We start from the raw sequence: 22141 nt of genomic DNA, 5'->3' as shown, positions 1-22141 counted from the left end.
AATTAAAGAGAATGGGTAAGATCAGAAATGGGGCTTTATTGGGCTTAGGAGATGTTGCATTCTCTGGATCAAGTTCATTTTCATCTCTTCCTCAATCAATGCATTCATTGATCTCCTTGGCAATCTTAAGTGATTGAACTCCAATTCCTTGGTAATTCAATCTCTCAAATCTTGATCAATAGCCAATTCCTTAGTCTAATTGCTCATGAGAAGAGATGAAGTATGGTCACTGATTATACCACATGTATTTCCAAATCAAAGTGTTGGTAGGATTATATGTTACTATATCCATCCAAACCCCAATTTGGTCCAACATGAGAAAGCATTTCTAGCATGATCTCTTCATTCCTCTTCCAAGGTTCTAAAGAGATCCAAGTATGAATAGCTTCTTTTCCAAGACAACTACCCAATGGGATGAAGATTGAAAGCTTTCTAGTAAAATCAAGAGAAAAGAAAGAAGAAGAATAATAAAAACTATTATTGATCCATCAAATTACAACAGAGCTCCCTAACCCAATGAAAGGGGTTTAGTTGTTCATGGCTCTGGGAATGGAAAACAAAGATGGAGAATGCATTCTAAAAGTAAAACTAAAAGTTGCAAAGAAAGTAAAATTATACAGAGAGTAGTTCTCTCAATCCAAAAGCTTTTTTTTATCTAGTTTAAAATTACTCCTATATATACTACTCTTCTGTTCTTCTAGTTGGCTCTTCAAGTCTTGGATATGGGCCTTTGGATCTTGATTTGAAGCAGTTTGGAGTCTTTAGTGGGCTCAGCTTTACTTGCAGAGAAAGTGTGAAGTAGGTATGGATTTTAGCTAGGACGTTAGCGGTGTTAACGTTTAAGTGAAAATGTGGGTTCGAGAACGTTAGTGACAATCACCTTTTTCACTAACGTTTCTAGCCCAAGATGGTTCACGTTAACTTCAACGTTAGTGGCACTAACGTGACCACTAACGTTGCCTCTTGATCCTTCGTGAACGTTATTGGGGTTTACCTTTTTCACTAACGTTGCTCTTAACCCACTTTTCTCACGTTAGAGTCCAGGTTAGTATAACTAACATGGCTCTTAACGTGGGCATGCCTTAGCCTCGAGAGCGTTAGTGACACTTACCTTTGTCACTAACGCTCCAAACACCCTTCTTCCCACGTTAGAGTTCACGTTACTTAGGTTAACGTGACTTCTAATGTGGTAGTGATAGCCATCTCCAACATTAGTGACAAAGGTGAGTATCACTAACGTTGGCTCATCATTCCTTTCCTCCACGTTAGCTTCCACGTTAATGCAATTAACGTGGCAGCTAACGTGGCTAATAGTGGCTTAGTCCAACGTTAGTGACAAAGGTGAGTGTCACTAACATTAGCACTTCTTTCCTTCCATGTTAGAGCTCACGTTAATGTACTTAACGTGACTCTTAACGTGGCTAGGTGTGCCCCCTTTTTCCAACGTTAGTGGCTGATGAGCGGATAATTTATACGCTTTTTGGCATTGTTTTTACTTAGTTTTTAGTATGATTTAGTTGGTTTTTAGTATATTTTTATTAGTTTTTAATTAAAAATCACATTTCTAGACTTTACTATGAGTTTGTGTGTTTTTCTGTGATTTTAGGTATTTTCTGGCTGAAATTGAGGGAGCTGAGCAAAAATCTGATTCAGGCTGAAAAAGGACTGCTGATGCTGTTGGATTCTGACCTTCCTGCACTCAAAGTGGCTATTCTGGAGCTACAGAAATCCAAATGGCAGCTCTCAATTGCGTTGGAAAGTAGACATCCAGGGCTTTCCAGCAATATATAATAGTCCATACTTTGCTCAAGGATAGATGACGTAAACTGGCGTTCAACGCCAGTTCCATGTTGCAGTCTGGCGTCCAGCGCCAGAAACAAGTTACAAGTTGGAGTTCAACACCAGAAACAGGTTACAACCTGGCGTTGAATGCCCAAAACAGCCCAGTCACGTGAGAAGCTTAAGTCTCAGCCCCAGCACACACCAAGTGGGCCCCAGAAGTGGATTTCTGCACTATCTATCATAGTTTACTCATTTTCTGTAAACCTAGGTTACTAGTTTAGTATTTAAACAAATTTTAGAGATTTATTTTGCATCTCATGACATTTTAGATCTGAACTTTGTAATCTCTGACGGCATGAGTCTCTAAACTCCATTGTTGGGGGTGAGGAGCTCTGCTGTGTTCTGATGAATTAATGCAACTATTTCTGTTTTCTATTCAAACACGCTTGTTTCTATCTAAGATGTTCATTCGCACTTCAATATGATGGATGTGATTATCTGTGACAGTCATCACCATTCTCAACCTGTGAATGCGTGCCTGAAAACCACCTCCATTCTACTTTCGATTGAATGAATATCTCTTGGATTCCTTAATCAGAATCTTCGTGGTATAAGCGAGAATCCATTGGCATCATTCTTGAAAATCCGGAAAGTCTAAACCTTGTCTGTGGTATTCCGAGTAAGATTCAAGGATTGAATGACTGTGACGAGCTTCAAACTCGCGAGTGTTGGGCGTAGTGACAGACGCAAAAGGATCAATGGATCCTATTCTGACATGATCGAGAACCGACAGATGATTAGCCATGCGATGACAGCGCACCTGGACCTTTTTCACTGAGAGGACGGATGGTAACCATTGACAACGGTGATCCACTAACACACAGCTTGCCATAGGAGGAACCTTGCGTGCGTGAAGAAGAAGACAGGGAGAAAGCAGAGATTCAGAAGACAAAGCATCTCCAAAACTCCAACATATTCTCCATTACTGCATACCAAGTATCTATTTTATGTTCCCTTGTTCATTTGCAAGTCAACTGATAATTATAATTGACCTCCTAACTGAGATTTACAAGATAACCAGAGATTGCTTCAAACCAACAATCTCCGTGGGATTCGACCCTTACTCACGTAAGGTATTACTTGGACGACCCAGTGCACTTGCTGGTTAGTGGTACGAATTGTGAAAAGTGTAATTAACAATTCGTGCACCAAGTTTTTGGCGCCGTTGCCGGGGATTGTTTGAGTTTGAACAACTAAAGGTTTATTTTGTTGCTTAGATTAGGAATAATTTATTTTTGTTGCTATAGAGTTATTAAATTCTGAGTCCTTTATTTCCTTTTCAAAAATTTTTCAAAAATATTATTTTTCTTTATCAATTTTTAATTTTTTTTCGTGAGTTTAGTGTCTTGTTCTAAGTTTGGTGTCAATTCCATATTCTATATTTTTCTTTTAAATTTTCGAAGTTGTGTTCTTTGATCTTCAAGTTGTTCTTGTTTATTTTTCTTGTTTGATTTTTAGTTTTTCTTGTTCTGTGTCTTTTCTTGTTTTTCTTGTGTTTTTCCAAAGCATTAGTCTTCAAAAAGGAATTTATTTTTAGTTAGTGAAAATATACCTCTTCAAAACAAGTGTTACATTTACAGCTCAATTGGCTAGAGCATTGGTTTATGTTCTTGATGACTGGGCACTGGTTCTATTAAAAATCTTTTTCAAAAATAATTTTTCTTGATTTAATCATGTGCTAAACTTTAAGTTTGGTGTTTTCTTGTTAATCTTTATATAATTTTTGAAAAGTTATTTTGGTCTTCTAAAAATTTGAAGTTTGGTGTTCTTTCTTTTGTTCTTGGTGTTCTTGTGAATCTTCAAAGTGTTCTTGAGTATTCTTTGTGTCTTGATCTTAAAATTCTTAAGTTTGGTGTTCCTTGGTGTTTTTCCTCCAAAATTTTCGAAAACAAGGAGCATTAGATCTAAAAATTTTAAGTCTTGTGTCTTTTATGTGTTTTTCTCTTTCATCATAAAATTTAAAATTCAAAAAAAAATATATATTTTCTAACTATTTTTAAGCCATATTTTCGAATTTTTTTTATAAAAATTCAGATTTCAATTTCAAAATTTTTCAAATCTTATCCTTTTAAGATTAAAAAAAAATTTATATCTTTTTCAAAACAAATCTATATCTTTTCATTCTTAAAATCTTTTCAACTCATAAATATCTTTTTCAAATCTTCACAATATCTTTTTCAAAACAAATTTATCTTTTTTCAAATATCTTTTATATTTTTTTAATTTTTAATTACATCTTTTTCCTATCATATTTATCTTTTACAAATCATATCTTCTATCTTATCTTTTCTCATAATTTTCGAATTACTTGGGTTGACTTGGTCAAAAATTTTCAAATCATATCTTTTTCAAAACTTCCTAACCAATTTTTTTTTCTTTCTGTCTCTCCATTTTTTGAAAATCTTCACCCATTTTTATTTATTTTATTTTAATTTATTTTATTTTCAAAATAAATAAATAAATAAATAAATAAAAATATTTTTTCTCTATTTTATATCATCTCCCTTTCTCCATCATGGATCTAAGTGGAAATGAACAGTCTAGAAGGACTCTGGGGTCATATGCTAACCCCACCACTGCTTCATATGGGAGTAGTATCAGTATACCCTCCATTGGAGTCAGTAGCTTTGAGTTGAATCCTCAGCTCATTATCATGGTGCAGCAAAGTTGCCAGTATTCCGGTCTTCCACGGGAAGAACCTACAGAGTTTCTGGGACAGTTTTTACAAATTGCTGACACAGTACATGATAAGGAAGTAGATCAGGATGTCTACAGATTATTACTGTTCCCATTTGCTGTAAAAGACCAAGCTAAGAGGTGGTTAAATAACCAACCTAAGGCTAGCATAAAGACATGGAAACAGCTGACAGAAAAATTCCTGAATCAATACTTTCCTCCAAAACGGATGACACAGCTAAGGCTGGACATCCAAGGCTTTAAACAAGGAGATAATGAATCTCTTTATGATGCTTGGGAGAGATACAGAGAGATGCTAAGAAAATGCCCCTCTGAGATGTTTTCAGAGTGGGTTCAGCTAGACATCTTCTATTATGGGCTTACAGAAAGAGCTCAGATATCTCTAGACTACTCAGCTGGTGGATCTATCCACATGAGGAAGACAATTGAAGAAGCTCAAGAGCTCATTGATACAGTTGCCAGAAATCAGCATCTGTACTTAAGCAGCGAACCTTCCATGAAAGAAGAGGCTAAAACAGTGACTACTGAACTCAGTCCTGCTGAACAAGCTACTGAATTCAATCAGCAATTAGATTTTCTAACAAAACAGTTAGCCGAATTTAAGGAGAGACTACAAGAGACAAGGATGGATAATATAAATATGGAAGAACAATTAAAGCAAACAAAGCAGCAGCTGTCAAAACAAATAACAGAAGAATGCCAAGCAGTTCAATTAAGAAGTGGGAAAACATTAAATACCCCACCTCAAGGCAGCAGGAAGCCAAGAAATGAGCAAACTACCCAAATTTCATCTGAGGACAGTAAGAGCCTGAGGAAAAATAATTCTGGCACTAAAACGCCAGAAATTGGGTGGAAGGCTGGTGCTGAACGCCCAAACCATGCTCAGGACTGGCGTTCAACGCCAGAAACAAGCAAGGAACTGGCGTTGAACGCCCAAAGGAAGCACAGTTCTGGCGTTCAGACGCTAGGAACAGATGAGGAGTTGGCGTCTAACGCCACTCCAGCTTCCAACCCTGGCTTTCAAATGCCAGTGAGGGATCAGACACCTGCAAGTGCTGATAATAAATCCCTCAAGAAGGCTTCTCAACCTACCTCTGTAGGAAATAAACCTGCAGCAACTAAGGTTATGGAATACAAAGCCAAGATGCCTTATCCTCAAAAACTCTGCAAAGAGAAGCAGGATAAGCAATTTGCCCGCTTTGCAGACTATCTCAGGACTCTTTAAATAAAGATTCCGTTTGCAGAGGCACTTGAGCAAATACCCTCTTATGCCATGTTCATGAAAGATATCTTGAGTCATAAGAAGGATTGGAGAGAAACTGAAAGAGTTCTCCTCACTGAAGAATGCAGTGCAGTCATTCTGAAAAGCTTCCCAGAAAAGCTTAAAGATCCCGGGAGCTTTATGATACCATGCATATTAGAGGGTAACTGCACCAAGACAGCTCTATGTGATCTTGGGGCAAGCATCAACCTAATCCCTGCATCCACTATCAGAAAGCTTGGCTTGACTGAAGAGGTCAAACCAACCCAGATTTGTCTTCAACTTGCTGATGGCTCCATTAAATACCCATCAGGCATAATTGAGGACATGATTGTCAAGGTTGGGCCATTTGCCTTCCCCACTGACTTTGTAGTGCTGGAAATGGAGGAGCACAAGAGTGCAACTCTCATTCTAGGAAGACCATTCCTAGCAACTGGACGAACCCTCATTGAGGTCCAAAAAGGGGAGATAACCCCGAGAGTCAATGAGGATGAGTTTAAGTTGAATGTTGTCAAAGCTATGCAACATCCAGACACATCAGACGACTGCCTGGGCATTGATATTATTGACTCCCTGGTGGAAGAGGTCCATATGACTGAGAGTCTCGAATCAGAGCTAGAGGACATTTTTAAAGATGTTCAGCCTGATCTGGAGGAACCAGAGGAAATAAAAGAACCTCTGAAACTCCTCAGGAAGAGGAGAAACCTCCTAAACCCGAGCTCAAACCACTACCACCATCCCTGAAATATGCATTTCTGGGAGAAGGTGACTCTCTTCCTGTAATCATAAGCTCTGCTTTAGGGCCACAGGAAGAGAAAGCACTAATTCAGGTGCTAAGGACACACAAGACAGCTCTTGGGTGGTCCATAAGTGATCTTAAAGGCATTAGCCCAGCCAGATGCATACAAAAAATCCTATTGGAGGATGATGCTAAGCCAGTGGTTCAACGACAGAGGCGGCAAAATCCCGCCATGAAGGAGGTGGTGCAGAAAGAGGTCACTAAGTTACTAGAGGCTGGGATTATCTATCCTATTTCTGATAGCCCCTGGGTGAGCCCTGTCCATGTTGTCCCTAAGAAGGGAGGAATGACAGTGGTTCATAATGAAAAGAATGAACTGGTTCCTACAAGAACAGTTACAGGGTAGCGTATGTGTATTGACTACAGAAGGCTCAATACAGCCACCAGGAAGGATCATTTTCCTTTACCATTCATAGACCAGATGCTAGAGAGACTAGCAGGTCATGAATTTTATTGCTTTTTGGATGGCTATTCAGGTTACAACCAAATTGCAGTAGATCCTCAGGACCAAGAGAAAACAGCATTCACATGTCCTTCTGGAGTGTTTGCCTACAGAAGGATGCCTTTTGCTCTGTGTAATGCACCTGCAACCTTTCAGAGGTGGATGCTCTCTATCTTCTCTGATATGGTAGAGAAGTTTCTGGAAGTCTTCATGGATGACTTTTCAGTATTTGGAGACTCATTCAGCTCCTGCCTTAACCATTTAGCACTTGTTCTGAAAAGATGCCAAGAGACCAACCTAGTTTTAAACTGGGAAAAATGTCACTTTATGGTGACTGAAGGGATTGTCCTTGGGCATAAAATTTCAAATAAGGGAATAGAGGTGGATCAAGCTAAAGTTGAAGTAATTAAAAAATTACCACCACCTGCCAATGTTAAGGCAATCAGATGCTTTCTGGGGCATGCAGGATTCTATAGGAGGTTTATAAAGGATTTTTCAAAAATTGCAAAACCTCTGAGCAATCTGCTAGCTGCTGACATGCCATTTGTGTTTGATACAAAGTGTCTGCAGGCGTTTGAGACCCTGAAAGCTAAGCTGGTCACAGCACCAGTTATTTCTGCACCAGACTGGACATTACCCTTCGAACTAATGTGTGATGCCAGTGACCATACCATTGGTGCAGTATTAGGACAGAGGCATAACAAGCTTCTGCATGTCATTTATTATGCTAGCAGTGTTTTAAATGTTGCCCAAAAAAAGTACACAACCACAGAAAAAGAATTACTTGCAGTGGTTTATGCCATTGACAAGTTTAGATCCTACTTAGTAGGATCAAAAGTGATTGTGTACACTGACCATGCTGCTGTTAAATATCTACTCACAAAGCAGGATTCAAAGCCCAGGCTCATAAGATGGGTGTTGCTTCTGCAAGAGTTTGATATAGAAATAAGAGACAGAAAAGGAATAGAGAATCAAGTAGCTGATCTCCTGTCCCGGATAGAACCAGTAGCAGGAGGATCCCTCTCTCCTACTGAGATCTCTGAAACCTTTCCGGATGAGCAATTGTTTGCTATTCAAAAAGCTCTGTGGTTTGCAGACATTGCAAACTATAAGACACAAGGTTCTCCTTCTGTAACCATGGAGAGGAAGCATGAAGAGCTTCTCTCACTGCAGAGTCAACCAAAGCCCCCACAGTCAAACTCTAAGTTTGGTGTTGGGAGGCCACAACCAAACTCTAAGTTTGGTGTTGAACCCCCACATTCAAACTCTAAGTTTGGTGTTGGGAGGTCCCAACCTTGCTCTGATTATCTGTGAGGCTCCATGAGAGCTCACTGTCAAGCTATTGACATTAAAGAAGCGCTTGTTGGGAGGCAACCCAATGTTATTTAATTATATCTATTTATTTTCCATGGCTATTTTATGTTTTCTTTAGGTTGATGATCATGTGAAGTCACAAAAACAAATGGAAAATCAAAAACAGAATGAAAAACAGCATGAAAAATAGCACACCCTGGAGGAAGATTATTCTGGCATTTAAACGCCAGAAACAAGCATCTGTCTGGCGTTTAACGCCAGAACCAAGCACCAAGCTGGCGTTTAACGCTAGAAACAAGCATCAGTCTGGCGTTAAACGCCAGAAACAGGCTACATTTGGGTGTTTAACGCCAGAAACAGGCAGCAGTCTGGCGTTAAACGCCAGGATTGCACAGTAAAGGGCATTTTGTACGCCTAATTGGAGCAGGGATGCTAAATCCTTGACCCCACTGGATCTGTGGACCCCACAGGATCTCCACCTACCTCACCATTCAAATTCAAACTATTTCCCTCCCAAACCCACCCATTCACACACTTCCATCTCCTCCATCTTTTCCACTTATTTCTTCTTTTGCTCGAGGACGAGCAAACCTTTTAAGTTTGGTGTGGTAAAAGTATTGCTTTTGTTTTTCCATAATTCAGTGGTAGAGCAATTGATTGCAGATCAAAGAGCTATGAGAAAAGAGCAACAAAGGCAAGAAAGAGACATAGAGGAGCTCAAGAGCACCATTGGTTCTTCAAAAAGAGGAAGACGCCACCCTCATTCAGGTGACCCATTCCTTAATCTCCTTGTTCTTATTTTCCTATTTTTCGTTTACTATGCTTCATGTTTAATTATGTTTGTGTCTTTACTATATGATCACTAGTATCTAAGTGTCTATGTCTTAAAGATATGAATGTCCTATGAATCTATCACCTTTCTTAAATGAAAATTGTTTTCTGAAAAAGAAAAAGAAGTACATGAATTTCGAATTTTAAAATAGTTTAATTATTTTGATGTGGTGGCAATACTTTTTGTTTTCATAATGAATGCTTGAACAGTGCATATTTCTTTTGAATTTGTTGTTTATGAATGTTAAAATTGTTGGCTCTTGAAAGAATGATGAAAAAGGAGAAATGTTATTTGATAATCTGAAAAATCATAAAAATGATTCTTGAAGCAAGAAAAAGCAGTGAAGAACAAAGCTTGCAGAAAAAAAAATGCGAAAAAAAAAAGCAAGCAGAAAAGCCAAAAGCACTTTAAACCAAAAGGCAAGAGCAAAAAGCCAATAGCCCTTAAAACCAAAAGGCAAGGGTAATAAAAAGGATCCAAGGCTTTGAGCATCAGTGGATAGGGGGGCCTAAAGGAATAAAATCCTAGCCTTAGCGGCTAAACCAAGCTGTCCCTAACCATGTGCTTGTGGCGTGAAGGTGTCAAGTGAAAACTTGAGACTGAGCGGTTAAAGTCGAGGTCCAAAGCAAAAAAAAAAAAAAAAAACAGAGTGTGCTTAAGAACCCTGGACACCTCTAATTGGGGACTTTAGTAAAGCTGAGTCATAATCTGAAAAGGTTCACCAAGTTATGTGTCTGTGGCATGTATGTATCCGGTGGTAATACTGGAAAACAGAGTGCTTAGGGCCACGGCCAAGACTCATAAAGTAGATGTGTTCAAGAATCAACATACTGAACTAGGAGAATCAATAACACTATCTAAATTCTGAGTTCCTATAGATGCCAATCATTCTGAACTTCAAAGGATAAAGTGAGATGCCAAAACTGTTCAGAAGCAAAAAGCTAATAGCCCCGCTCATCTAATTAACACTGATCTTCATAGATGTTTTTGGAATTTATTGTATATTCTCTTCTTTTTATCCTACTTTGTTTTTAGTTGCTTGGGGACAAGCAATAATTTAAGTTTGGTGTTGTGATGAGCGGATAATTTATACGCTTTTTGGCATTGTTTTTACTTAGTTTTTAGTATGATTTAGTTGGTTTTTAGTATATTTTTATTAGTTTTTAATTAAAAATCACATTTCTAGAATTTACTATGAGTTTGTGTGTTTTTCTGTGATTTCAGGTATTTTCTGGCTGAAATTGAGGGAGCTGAGCAAAAATCTGATTCAGGCTGAAAAAGGACTGCTGATGCTGTTGGATTCTGACCTTCCTGCACTCAAAGTGGATTTTCTGGAGCTACAGAACTTCAATTGGTGCGCTCTCAATTGCGTTGGAAAGTAGACATCCAGGGCTTTCCAGAAATATATAATAGTCCATACTTTTCTCAAGGATAGACGACGTATAATGGCGTTCAACGCGAGTTCCATGTTGCAGTCTGGCGTCCAGCGCCAGAAACAAGTTACAAGTTGGAGTTCAACGCCAGAAACAGGTTACAACCTGGCGTTGAACGCCCAAAACAGCCCAGGCACGTGAGAAGCTTAAGTCTCAGCCCCAGCAGACACCAAGTGGGCCCCAGAAGTGGATTTCTGTACTATCTATCATAGTTTACTCATTTTCTATAAACCTAGGTTACTAGTTTAGTATTTAAAAAACCTTTAGAGATTTATTTTGCATCTCATGACATTTTAGATCTAAACTTTGTAATCTCTGACGGCATGAGTCTCTAAACTCCATTGTTGGGGGTGAGGAGCTTTGCTGTGTTTCGATGAATTAATGCAACTATTTCTGTTTTCTATTCAAACACGCTTGTTTCTATCTAAGATGTTCATTCGTACTTCAATATGATGGATGTGATTATCCGTGACAGTCATCACCATTCTCAACCTATGAACGCGTGCCTGACAACCACCTCCGTTCTACTTTTGATTGAATGAATATCTCTTGGATTCCTTAATCAGAATCTTCGTGGTATAAGCGAGAATCCATTGGCAGCATTCTTGAGAATCCGAAAAGTCTAAACCTTGTCTGTGGTATTCTGAGTAGGATTCAGGGATTGAATGACTGTGATGAGCTTCAAACTCGCGAGTGTTGGGCGTAGTGACAGACGCAAAAGGATCAATGGATCCTGTTCTGACATGATCGAGAACCGACAGATGATTAGCCGTGCGATGACAGCGCACCTGGACCTTTTTCACTGAGAGGACGAATGGTAACCATTGACAACGGTGATCCACCAACACACAGCTTGCCATAGGAGGAACCTTGCGTGCGTGAAGAAGAAGACAGGGAGAAAGCAGAGATTCAGAAGACAAAGCATCTCCAAAACTCCAACATATTCTCCATTACTGCATACCAAGTATCTATTTTATGTTCCCTTGTTCATTTGTAAGTCAACTGATAATTATAATTGACCTCCTAACTGAGATTTACAAGATAACCAGAGATTGCTTCAAACCAACAATCTCCGTGGGATTCGACCCTTACTCACGTAAGGTATTACTTGGACGACCCAGTGCACTTGCTGGTTAGTGGTACGAATTGTGAAAAGTGTGATTCACAATTCGTGCACCAAGTTTTTGGCGCCGTTGCCGGGGATTGTTTGAGTTTGAACAACTAAAGGTTTATTTTGTTGCTTAGATTAGGAATAATTTATTTTTGTTGCTATAGAGTTATTAAATTATGAGTCCTTTATTTCCTTTTCAAAAATTTTTCAAAAATATTATTTTTCTTTATCAATTTTTAATTTTTTTTCGTGAGTTTAGTGTCTTGTTCTAAGTTTGGTGTCAATTCCATATTCTATATTTTTCTTTTAAATTTTCGAAGTTGTGTTCTTTGATCTTCAAGTTGTTCTTATTTATTTGTCTTGTTTGATTTTTAGTTTTTCTTGTTCAGTGTCTTTTCTTGTTTTTCTTGTGTTTTTCCAAAGCATTAGTCTTCAAAAAGGAATTTATTTTTAGTTAGTGAAAATATACCTCTTCAAAACAAGTGTTACATTTACAGCTCAATTGGCTAGAGCATTGGTTTATGTTCTTGATGATTGGGCACTGGTTCTATTAAAAATCTTTTTCAAAAATAATTTTCTTGATTTAATCATGTGCTAAACTTTAAGTTTGGTGTTTTCTTGTTAATCTTTATATAATTTTCGAAAAGTTATTTTGGTCTTCTAAAAATTTGAAGTTTGGTGTTCTTTCTTTTGTTCTTGGTGTTCTTGTGAATCTTCAAAGTATTCTTGAGTATTCTTTGTGTCTTGATCTTAAAATTCTTAAGTTTGGTGTTCCTTGGAGTTTTTCCTCCAAAATTTTCGAAAATAAGGAGCATTAGATCTAAAAATTTTAGTCTTGTGTCTTTTATGTGTTTTTCTCTTTCATCATAAAATTCAAAATTCAAAAAAAAGATATATTTTCTAACTATTTTTAAGCCATATTTTTGAATTTTTTTTATAAAAATTCAGATTTTAATTTCAAAATTTTTCAAATCTTATCCTTTTAAGATTAAAAAAAAAATTTATATCTTTTTCAAAACAAATCTATATCTTTTCATTCTTAAAATCTTTTCAACTCATAAATATCTTTTTCAAATCTTCACAATATCTTTTTCAAAACAAATTTATCTTTTTTCAAATATCTTTTATATTTTTTTAATTTTTAATTACATCTTTTTCCTATCATATTTATCTTTTACAAATCATATCTTCTAAATTATCTTTTCTCATAATTTTCGAATTACTTGGGTTGACTTGGTCAAAATTTTTCAAATCATATCTTTTTCAAAACTTCCTAACCAATTTTTTTTTCTTTCTCTCTCTCTATTTTTCGAAAATCTTCACCCATTTTTTATTTATTTTATTTTAATTTATTTTATTTTCGAAATAAATAAATAAATAAATAAATAAAAATATTTTTTCTCTATTTTACATCATCTCCCTTTCTCCATCATGGATCTAAGTGGAAATGAACAGTCCAGAAGGACTCTGGGGTCATATGCTAACCCCACCACTGCTTCATATGGGAGTAGTATCAGTATACCCTCCATTGGAGTCAGTAGCTTTGAGTTGAATTCTCAGCTCATTATCATGGTGCAGCAAAGTTGCCAGTATTCCGGTGTTCCACAAGAAGAACCTACAGAGTTTCTGGCATTGTTTTTACAAATTGCTGACACAGTACATGATAAGGAAGTAGATCAGGATGTCTACAGATTATTACTGTTCCCATTTGCTGTAAAAGACCAAGCTAAGAGGTGGTTAAATAACCAACCTAAGGCTAGCATAAAGACATGGAAACAGCTAACAGAAAAATTCCTGAATCAATACTTTCCTCCAAAACGGATGACACAGCTAAGGTTGGACATCCAAGGCTTTAAACAAGGAGATAATGAATCTCTTTATGATGCTTGGGAGAGATACAGAGAGATGCTAAGAAAATGCCCCTCTGAGATGTTTTCAGAGTGGGTTCAGCTAGACATCTTCTATTATGGGCTTACAGAAAGAGCTCAGATATCTCTAGACTACTCAGCTGGTGGATCTATCCACATGAGGAAGACAATTGAAGAAGCTCAAGAGCTCATTGATACAGTTGCCAGAAATTAGCATCTGTACTTAAGCAGCGAACCTTCCATGAAAGAAGAGGCTAAAACAGTGACTACTGAACTCAGTCCTGCTGAACAAGCTACTGAATTCAATCAGCAATTAGATTTTCTAACAAAACAGTTAGCCGAATTCAAGGAGAGACTACAAGAGACAAGGATGGCTAATATAAATATGGAAGAACAATTAAAGCAAACAAAGCAGCAGCTGTCAAAACAAATAATAGAAGAATGCCAAGCAGTTCAATTAAGAAGTGGAAAAACATTAAATACCCCACCTCAAGGCAGCAGGAAGCCAAGAAATGAGCAAACTACCCAAATTCCATCTGAGGACAGTAAGAGCCTGGGAAAAAATAATTCTGGCACTAAAACGCCAGAAATTGGGTGGAAGGCTGGCGCTGAATGCCCAAACCATGCTCAGGACTGGCGTTCAACGCCAGAAACAAGCAAGGAACTGGCGTTGAACGCCCAAAGGAAGCACAGTTCTGGCATTCAGACGCCAGGAACAGATGAGGAGTTGGCGTCTAACGCCACTCCAGCTTCCAACCCTGGCTTTCAAATGCTAGTGAGGGATCAGACACCTGCAAGTGCTGATAATAAATCCCTCAAGAAGGCTTCTCAACCTACCTCTGTAGGAAATAAACCTGTAGCAACTAAGGTTGCGGAATACAAAGCTAAGATGCCTTATCCTCAAAAACTCTGCAAAGAGAAGCAGGATAAGCAATTTGCCCGCTTTGCAGACTATCTCAGGACTCTTGAAATAAAGATTCCGTTTGCAGAGGCACTTGAGCAAATACCCTCTTATGCCAAGTTCATGAAAGATATCTTGAGTCATAAGAAGGATTGGAGAGAAACTGAAAGAGTTCTCCTCACTGAAGAATGCAGTGCAGTCATTCTAAAAAGCTTCCCAGAAAAGCTTAAAGATCCCGGGAGCTTTATGATACCATGCATATTAGAGGGTAACTGCACCAAGACAGCTCTATGTGATCTTGGGGCAAGCATCAACCTAATCCCTGCATCCACTATCAGAAAGCTTGGCTTGACTGAAGAGGTCAAACCAACCCAGATTTGTCTTCAACTTGCTGATGGCTCCATTAAATACCCATCAGGCATAATTGAGAACATGATTGTCAAGGTTGGGCCATTTGCCTTCCCTACTGAATTTGTAGTGCTGGAAATGGAGGAGTACAAGAGTGCAACTCTCATTCTAGGAAGACCATTCCTAGCAACTGGACGAACCCTCATTGAGGTCCAAAAAGGGGAGATAACCCTGAGAGTCAATGAGGATGAGTTTAAGTTGAATGTTGTCAAAGCTATGCAACATCCAGACACATCAGACGACTGCCTGGGCATTGATATTATTGACTCCCTGGTGGAAGAGGTCCATATGACTGAGAGTCTCGAATCAGAGCTAGAGGACATTTTTAAAGATGTTCAGCCTGATCTGGAGGAACCAGAGGAAATAAAAGAACCTCTGAAACTCCTCAGGAAGAGGAGAAACCTCCTAAACCCGAGCTCAAACCACTACCACCATCCCTGAAATATGCATTTCTAGGAGAAGGTGACACTTTTCCTGTAATCATAAGCTCTGCTTTAGGGCCACAGGAAAAGAAAGCACTAATTCAGGTGCTAAGGACACACAAGACAGCTCTTGGGTGGTCCATAAGTGATCTTAAAGGCATTAGCCATGTAATACCCGGTCTAACCGAAATTTAGTAAATAATAAGTTAAATAGGAGCGAATATGGTTGGAAGATTTGGCAATTGGAATTTGATAATTTAAATATGATATTTGGATTCAGTGAATTTTTCCGAGTCGGAAAATATAGTTTTCTGCATAAAAGTGCGCAGTGGAATTTTGACCGGCAGTACCGGCAGAGATCTGTCTGGTACTACAACTGAGGAAATTGATTATGGGTAAATAAGATTAAGAAATGAGGAATTATAATTAGGGAAGGTAGAAATATTTAAAGTGCGATTTAGAGCGCTAATCTTAAAGGTTTTGGCCCAAAATTGGGCCAATGGGCAAAAATAAGTGAACCGGGCCTAAGTGGGCCCAAGACCCAACATATATAAACATTAGTTGTGAGTATTTCAGCTCATTTTACCCTAAAAAGAAGGGTTGGGGCGCTGATTTGAGAAGAGAGAAGAGAAGAGAGAAAACCTAACTCTCTTTGATCTTCAAACCACCATAACTTGAGCTACGGAGCTCCGATTGACGAGCCGTTTGCGGCCACGTGTTGCTCTTCTCATCCTCTATAATTCTATCTAAGTTTGGTGGTAAGTATTTCATTTATCTCTGCCCAGTTTTCGAAATTCCCCACTGTTACACGTTTTTGGGTAGTTAGTGTTGAAATCTTGTGATTTTGGGTGTTTAGGGATACTCCAATATGGATTCTAAGTGAGTTCTATCCCTACTTCATATGGGCTGAGGTAAGAAGTGCTCAAACCCTTGTGATTTGTCATTTTTATGAGCCCTAGGTTGATGTATGTATGTGACATTGGTTATGTTAGTGTATTTGGTGATGTTGGTGCACAATTGGGAGATTGGTATTGCTTGAGGAGCTTTGGTAAGGCTTGGAGCTAAGGTTGGTGAAGAATTCCAAAGAAGAGGCTCAATTGGTTTGGCTACAAGAGGTACGGTTTAAGTTTCATTTAAGTACCGTGTGTTGTGATGAAAATTCCTAGGCTAGATGCCCCTAGGATTAAGTTTGGATTGTGTAAATGGTTGGTGCTATTATGCATAGTTGATATGTAATGTGAATTAATGATTGGGTTGAGAATTGTGTGACCTTGTATGCTTGGTGTATTGAGAATTTGATGTACTGGGTAATGAGTATTGATTTGTGGTTTATGCATTTAAATTGTAAAAATTGGGCCGGAGGCCGTGAATTTTGGGCCGGAGGCCGGAAAGAGGTAAGAAAGGTAAGTCGATGTGTGCATTGTATGATGGCACAAGTGATTGGATGAATTTCAGATAATGAATATATGAATGATTAGGTTTGTTATTGAATAATAAGGTTTGAGAAGTTGAAGTGTGGAATTTGGTAATTTTGGGTGAAATTATGTAGACGAGGTATGTTTGGTTCGGTTGAGATATATTATGTGATCATATATGTGATTATGATTATTGATGCCTTGATGGTATGATGATGTATTAGAGATATGTATGTTGTGATATATGCTTGGGGAATGATTAAGGTTGATTTGTGGGTGAAATCACGTGATAGTGAGTATGATATTGATTACGTATAATGATGGTTGATTGGAAATGGTATTATTGGAAATTGGGATGAGGAAGGATGTATGACATGATATTGTGTTTGTCCTTTATCCATTTGATTGAGAAGTGTTAAAATGGTTAGATGTGGTTTTGGGAATTTTTGCTAAAGTGTCAATGTGTGAGTTGAGGATGGCTTGATGTGGATTTTGGTACATTTTGATTGATTTCAAAAAGGGTTGAAATTGGCATGTTTTGGTTGATTTTGAAAAGAGTTGAAAATGGCTTGTTTTGAAAATGGCACCTAGTGGTTTTGTATGAAAACATGGTTTTTGGGCATACTTTGATGGGACATAACTTGGACTACGGATCTCTGTTTTGTGCCAAATCTATTTAGAAATGAAATTGGATCCGGGATGTCCATGCCGTTTGAAGAACGGGTGAAAAATGATTTAAAATGAGAAAGTTATGTCCGTCGGAAGATTGGGGGTTGAATCTGTAAATTCTGCAGCTTTTAACTTAGAAAATTTTTAGCAGAATGACCCTCCACGCGTAGGCGCACTTGGCGCGTACGCGTCGTTCTTCAAGAAGGCACTATCCACGCGTGCGGGTGGTGTGCGCGGGCGCGTCGATGCGCTGCACCAAATGCCCAGCTATTTTCCCGAGAGTTGTGCCAGAGTTGTGCCAGTTTTGTGCCTGGGGCGCAAGAGCACCCACGCATACGCGTGGCTGACGCTTGCGCGTCGTTTGGCTATTTTTCAACCCGCGCGTCCGCGCGTATGATGCTTGCGCGTCGATGAGTTTTGTGGTCATCCACGCGTGCGCGTGGAGTGCGCGTACGCGTGGCCCTGTTTTCATGCCAAAGTTGATTTTTGAGTTTTAAAAGCCAAATCTCATACTTCTAAGCCTCCGATCTCACCTTTCATGTATTAAATCATTCTGATATGCCTAGCAATGAGCTAGGGGATGTGGTAACTTGCGAGTGAAGCAAGGGGAAAAGTTATGATCAATGATGATCAAAGATGATTATATGAGATATGGAGGATGACGGTGGAAGTACCGTGTATGCCATGAGCCGGAGGGCTATGTTTATTGATAAATGGCCCGTTCTTGATTGGACCATGAGCCGGATGGCTGAGTTATTGCCGGGTTACGGCAAAGCCATTATTGTTTATGGCTGAGTATAAATGCGTATATGATTAATGAATGAATATGTTAAATGGATAATAATGAAAAAAATATTGAAATGTGATGTGCGACCCCGGGTAGTAGGCAGTGGCGTTGTCCACTTGCTCCGGGTATGAGACGGGAAAGGAGGATTATGATAAACGAGTTTAATCGTGGGGTTTTGAATAAATGTGTATTTGTGATACCTGGGTAGTAGCAAGGGTCGTGGTTCGTCCCGCTTGCTCCGGGTCATTGTCTGAGGATTGAAAATAATGAAGGGTGATTATGAATAAATGTTTATTTGTGATACTTGGGTAGTAGCAAGGGTTGTGGTTCGTCCCACTTGCTCCAAGTTAATGTTTGAGATTTGGTAACAATGAATGTTGATAATATGAATTGAGATTGAATGAATATATGTTTGAGATGCCTGGGCAGTAGCAAGGGTTGTGGTTCGTCCCACTTGCTCCGGGCCAATGCTTGAGATACTTGGGTAGTAGCAAGGGTTGTGGTTCGTCCCACTTGCTCCAGGTCAGAGATTGCGACGCCTGGGTAGTAGCGGCAGTAGTGGTGAATCCACTCGCTCCAGGTTGAGCTTTTAGACACCCGCCTGGGTAGTAGCCGCAGTAGTGATTATTTCACTGGCTCTGGGTTGAGCGGGCAGTAGCAAGGGGGTTGTAGCTCAAACCTACTTGCTCTGCAAGGGGTGTTTCTGTCCAATGGTTAGCTACCAGGACATGTCGGGTTGGCTATATAACCGACAGATGATATCATCAGCCATAGGACAGGCATTCATCATTTGCATATGTTTGAATTGTTTGGGTTTACCATTTGTCTTGGATTTCTACATCATATATGCCATGTTACCTGACTATATGCTACTTGTTCTACTTGTATCATGTTTGTGTATTACTTGCCTGTATTGCTTGTGTTTGTACAACTGAGAGGCCCTTCATGCTGGTGTCGGTGGGTGTGAGGGCTATTCTTGATGGGATGAATTGATGATGCGATTGCATGATGATGTATTGATATAGAACTACTGAGGCAGAATAACTGGTGATGGTTTTGCTTATGATTCTGAGTCTGATTCGTGGAAGAGTCAGCGAGTTGGGAAACATGTGAAACATGAATTAAATTTAGCACTCCCTTATGACAGTTGCCTATTCATGGATTAGCGAGAACCTAGGATGAATAATTGGTGAAGAAGTTTAGGATGCTTAGTGAGTTTTTGTTGCAGTACATTGAATTTATTTGGCACTTTTACCGTACTGGGAACCCATGGGCCCGGGGTTCTCATTCCGTATATATCTCTTGTTTTTCAGATACAGGTCCATGTGCTCAGAAGTAAGTTGTGGGTCGTCTGAGAGACGGCGAAGATCTTTATTTCCTCTACTTTGTGTTTTGATTAGAATCTCTCCACCTTTGTTTTGGAAAGTTTATATTATGTATTGAACTCTTTGAATTTGCCTATAGAGGCTCTCATGTTTCCTTCGGGAGAGATTAGGATATACTGTTGTCAACTAATTTCATAATGTACTCTAGCTGACCTAAACTTCGCGGGTCGCGACTAGTAGCTATTTACTTATGTTATATATATCTATCTGTTATCTATCTCTTAATATCCTTTACGCCTTGTCCGTATATCGTTTTCGGCTTCACGGTTTATCTTTTGTTGTCAAAACGTGAGAGATACGTCTTCGCGATTTTATTTCTACTCTTTTCAGGCTTCTCGATTAATACTCCTTTCGAAATTACCTATATTTATTTATTAAAAATCCACCTGAGAGTCGTACCACCGTAATATCATTGACTTATGACTCGAGCATAAGGATTTGAATATTAGGGTGTTACATTATGGTATCAGAGCAGTTCGTTCTCGTGAGCCTGAGGGATAGAAATGCTTATGCTTCAATGCATACTCTGAGTCTGTGCCTGTGCTAGTTAGGGTATCTAATCGATACATCTAGCATGAAGTCCATGAGTGTACCTTTGGTACTTTGAAGCACTATACTTCCGATATTGAGACTGATCAACTTGATATCGATTGTTTGGTATGTATAGGAACCAGATGGCACCTCGTGGACCCGGTCGGGGACGTGAAAGAGATCGTACTAATACGCAGGAACCGGAAATCAACCCGAATAACCCGGTAAACCTTATGGCGGCGTTGGAGAATATGGCTGCTGCTATGCAGGCCACTACGGAGGCTCTTGGGCAACAGATGAACAATAATGGCAATGGCGGAAGGGAAGCTCAGGGCCCGATGACACTGGCAACCTTCTTAAAGGTTAATCCACCTAAGTTCAAGGGAACCACCAATCCGACTGAAGCTGATACTTGGTTTCAGGCCATGGAGCGAGCACTGCAAGCGCAGTTGGTGCCTGAAGAGCAGCGTGTTGAATTCGCTACCTATCTACTCACGGGGGAAGCATCGCATTGGTGGCAAGGGGCTCGACGTCTCCTGCAACAAGGGAATGATCATATCACTTGGGATGCCTTCCAGGTGGAATTCTATAAGAAGTACTTTCCGAATTTCGCCAGGATAGCCAAGGAATTGGAGTTACTGCAGCTAAAGCAAGGTGCTATGTCCATATCTGAGTATACAGACAAATTTGAGGAGCTATTTAGGTTTTCCCGATGTGTCAAGGAGCTCCGGGAGACTTCGAGGAATGGAAATGCATTAAGTATGAAGGAGGGCTCCGGAGCGACATCTTAAGTTCAGTGGGACCAATGGAGATCCGAACTTTTTCAGAGTTAGTGAATAAGAGCAGAATTGCTGAAGAGTGTGTGAAAAGGAGGGTTGCAGAGAAGGGAAGTCATAGAGAGCACAACCAAGGATTCGCACCAAGGGGTCGAGAGTTTAAGGAGAGAGGATACGTACAACACTTTCCCCAAGGACAGAATAACTTTGCGACGAGTAAGGAGTCCCAAAGGAATGGTAAGGGAAAACGGGCAGCGGCTGCTTCTGATGTTTTAAGCTGTCAGAGATGTGGAAGTCATCACCCAAATAGGCCGTGCCGATTGGGGTTAGGTGTATGTTACAAGTGCGGGTTACCAGGGCATGTATCAAGAAATTGCCAACAAGGAGAGAGTCAGGATGCGGGCCGATTGTGACAGTAAGATTGAGGTAATTGCCTTAATACAAATGGATAAATGCCTGTGATGTAAATGAATTTCTGTTGAGAATGATGTGTTGTGTTTGTTATGTAGTTGGTTGATTTCTGGATTTTTGGTGAAATGGATTGAACTCGTGACTTTTAGTTCCTTTGATTTAAATAGATAAGGGATGGTCCTAAATGATGGATTTGGAAACGTTAATTCGAATTGTCGGTCAAGTTAAGTGGTGGTTTAGTACTTGAGGAAATAAGTGATGGAACTAATACTTGACGAGAAATCAAGGTGGCATAGCAGAAGCTTGCTAAAGTGTTAGCATAGTATGGTAATAATAAGGAAAAGTAGAGCATGATTGGAAATGCTTTATGCTTTGAGTACTTAAAAGTTTAGTGAGCTATGCAGATAATGATTCTAGGTAATTGGAATTAATTGCGGCTGTGAGCCTTGATGGTTCTGAAACGGATGAAGAAATTATCATTGATGCATAATTGGATTTAGATGATGAGAGAGTGCGAGTTGTCGTGTTTGAGAGATGAGTACCATGATGTTTGGTCATAGTGACCTTGGAATTAGATTGAGATTTATAATGATTAGTTTTGAAAGACGAATGTGAAAGCCACTAAATTGAAATACAGATGCAGTTCTGAGATTGGTTTGAGGGAGCCCGTGACGGGTGGTAAACTCCAATTCTTGGGGAGGTACTATTGAAAATTTTTCTCCAAAAAATTTGAAAGAGTGCTGGTTATGGTTTTGAGGATAATTTTTTATATGAGTAACTTTAACGAAAGAGATGTGTCTCGAATGCTTTTATAGATTATTAAAGGAAAGCGGATTC

The sequence above is a fragment of the Arachis ipaensis genome, chromosome B5, assembly GCF_059453495.1.
Source record: "Arachis ipaensis isolate K30076 ecotype BB chromosome B5, ASM5945349v1, whole genome shotgun sequence".
In the NCBI taxonomy this organism is placed as follows: Eukaryota; Viridiplantae; Streptophyta; class Magnoliopsida; order Fabales; family Fabaceae; genus Arachis; species Arachis ipaensis.
This window is presented reverse-complemented; position numbering follows the sequence as displayed.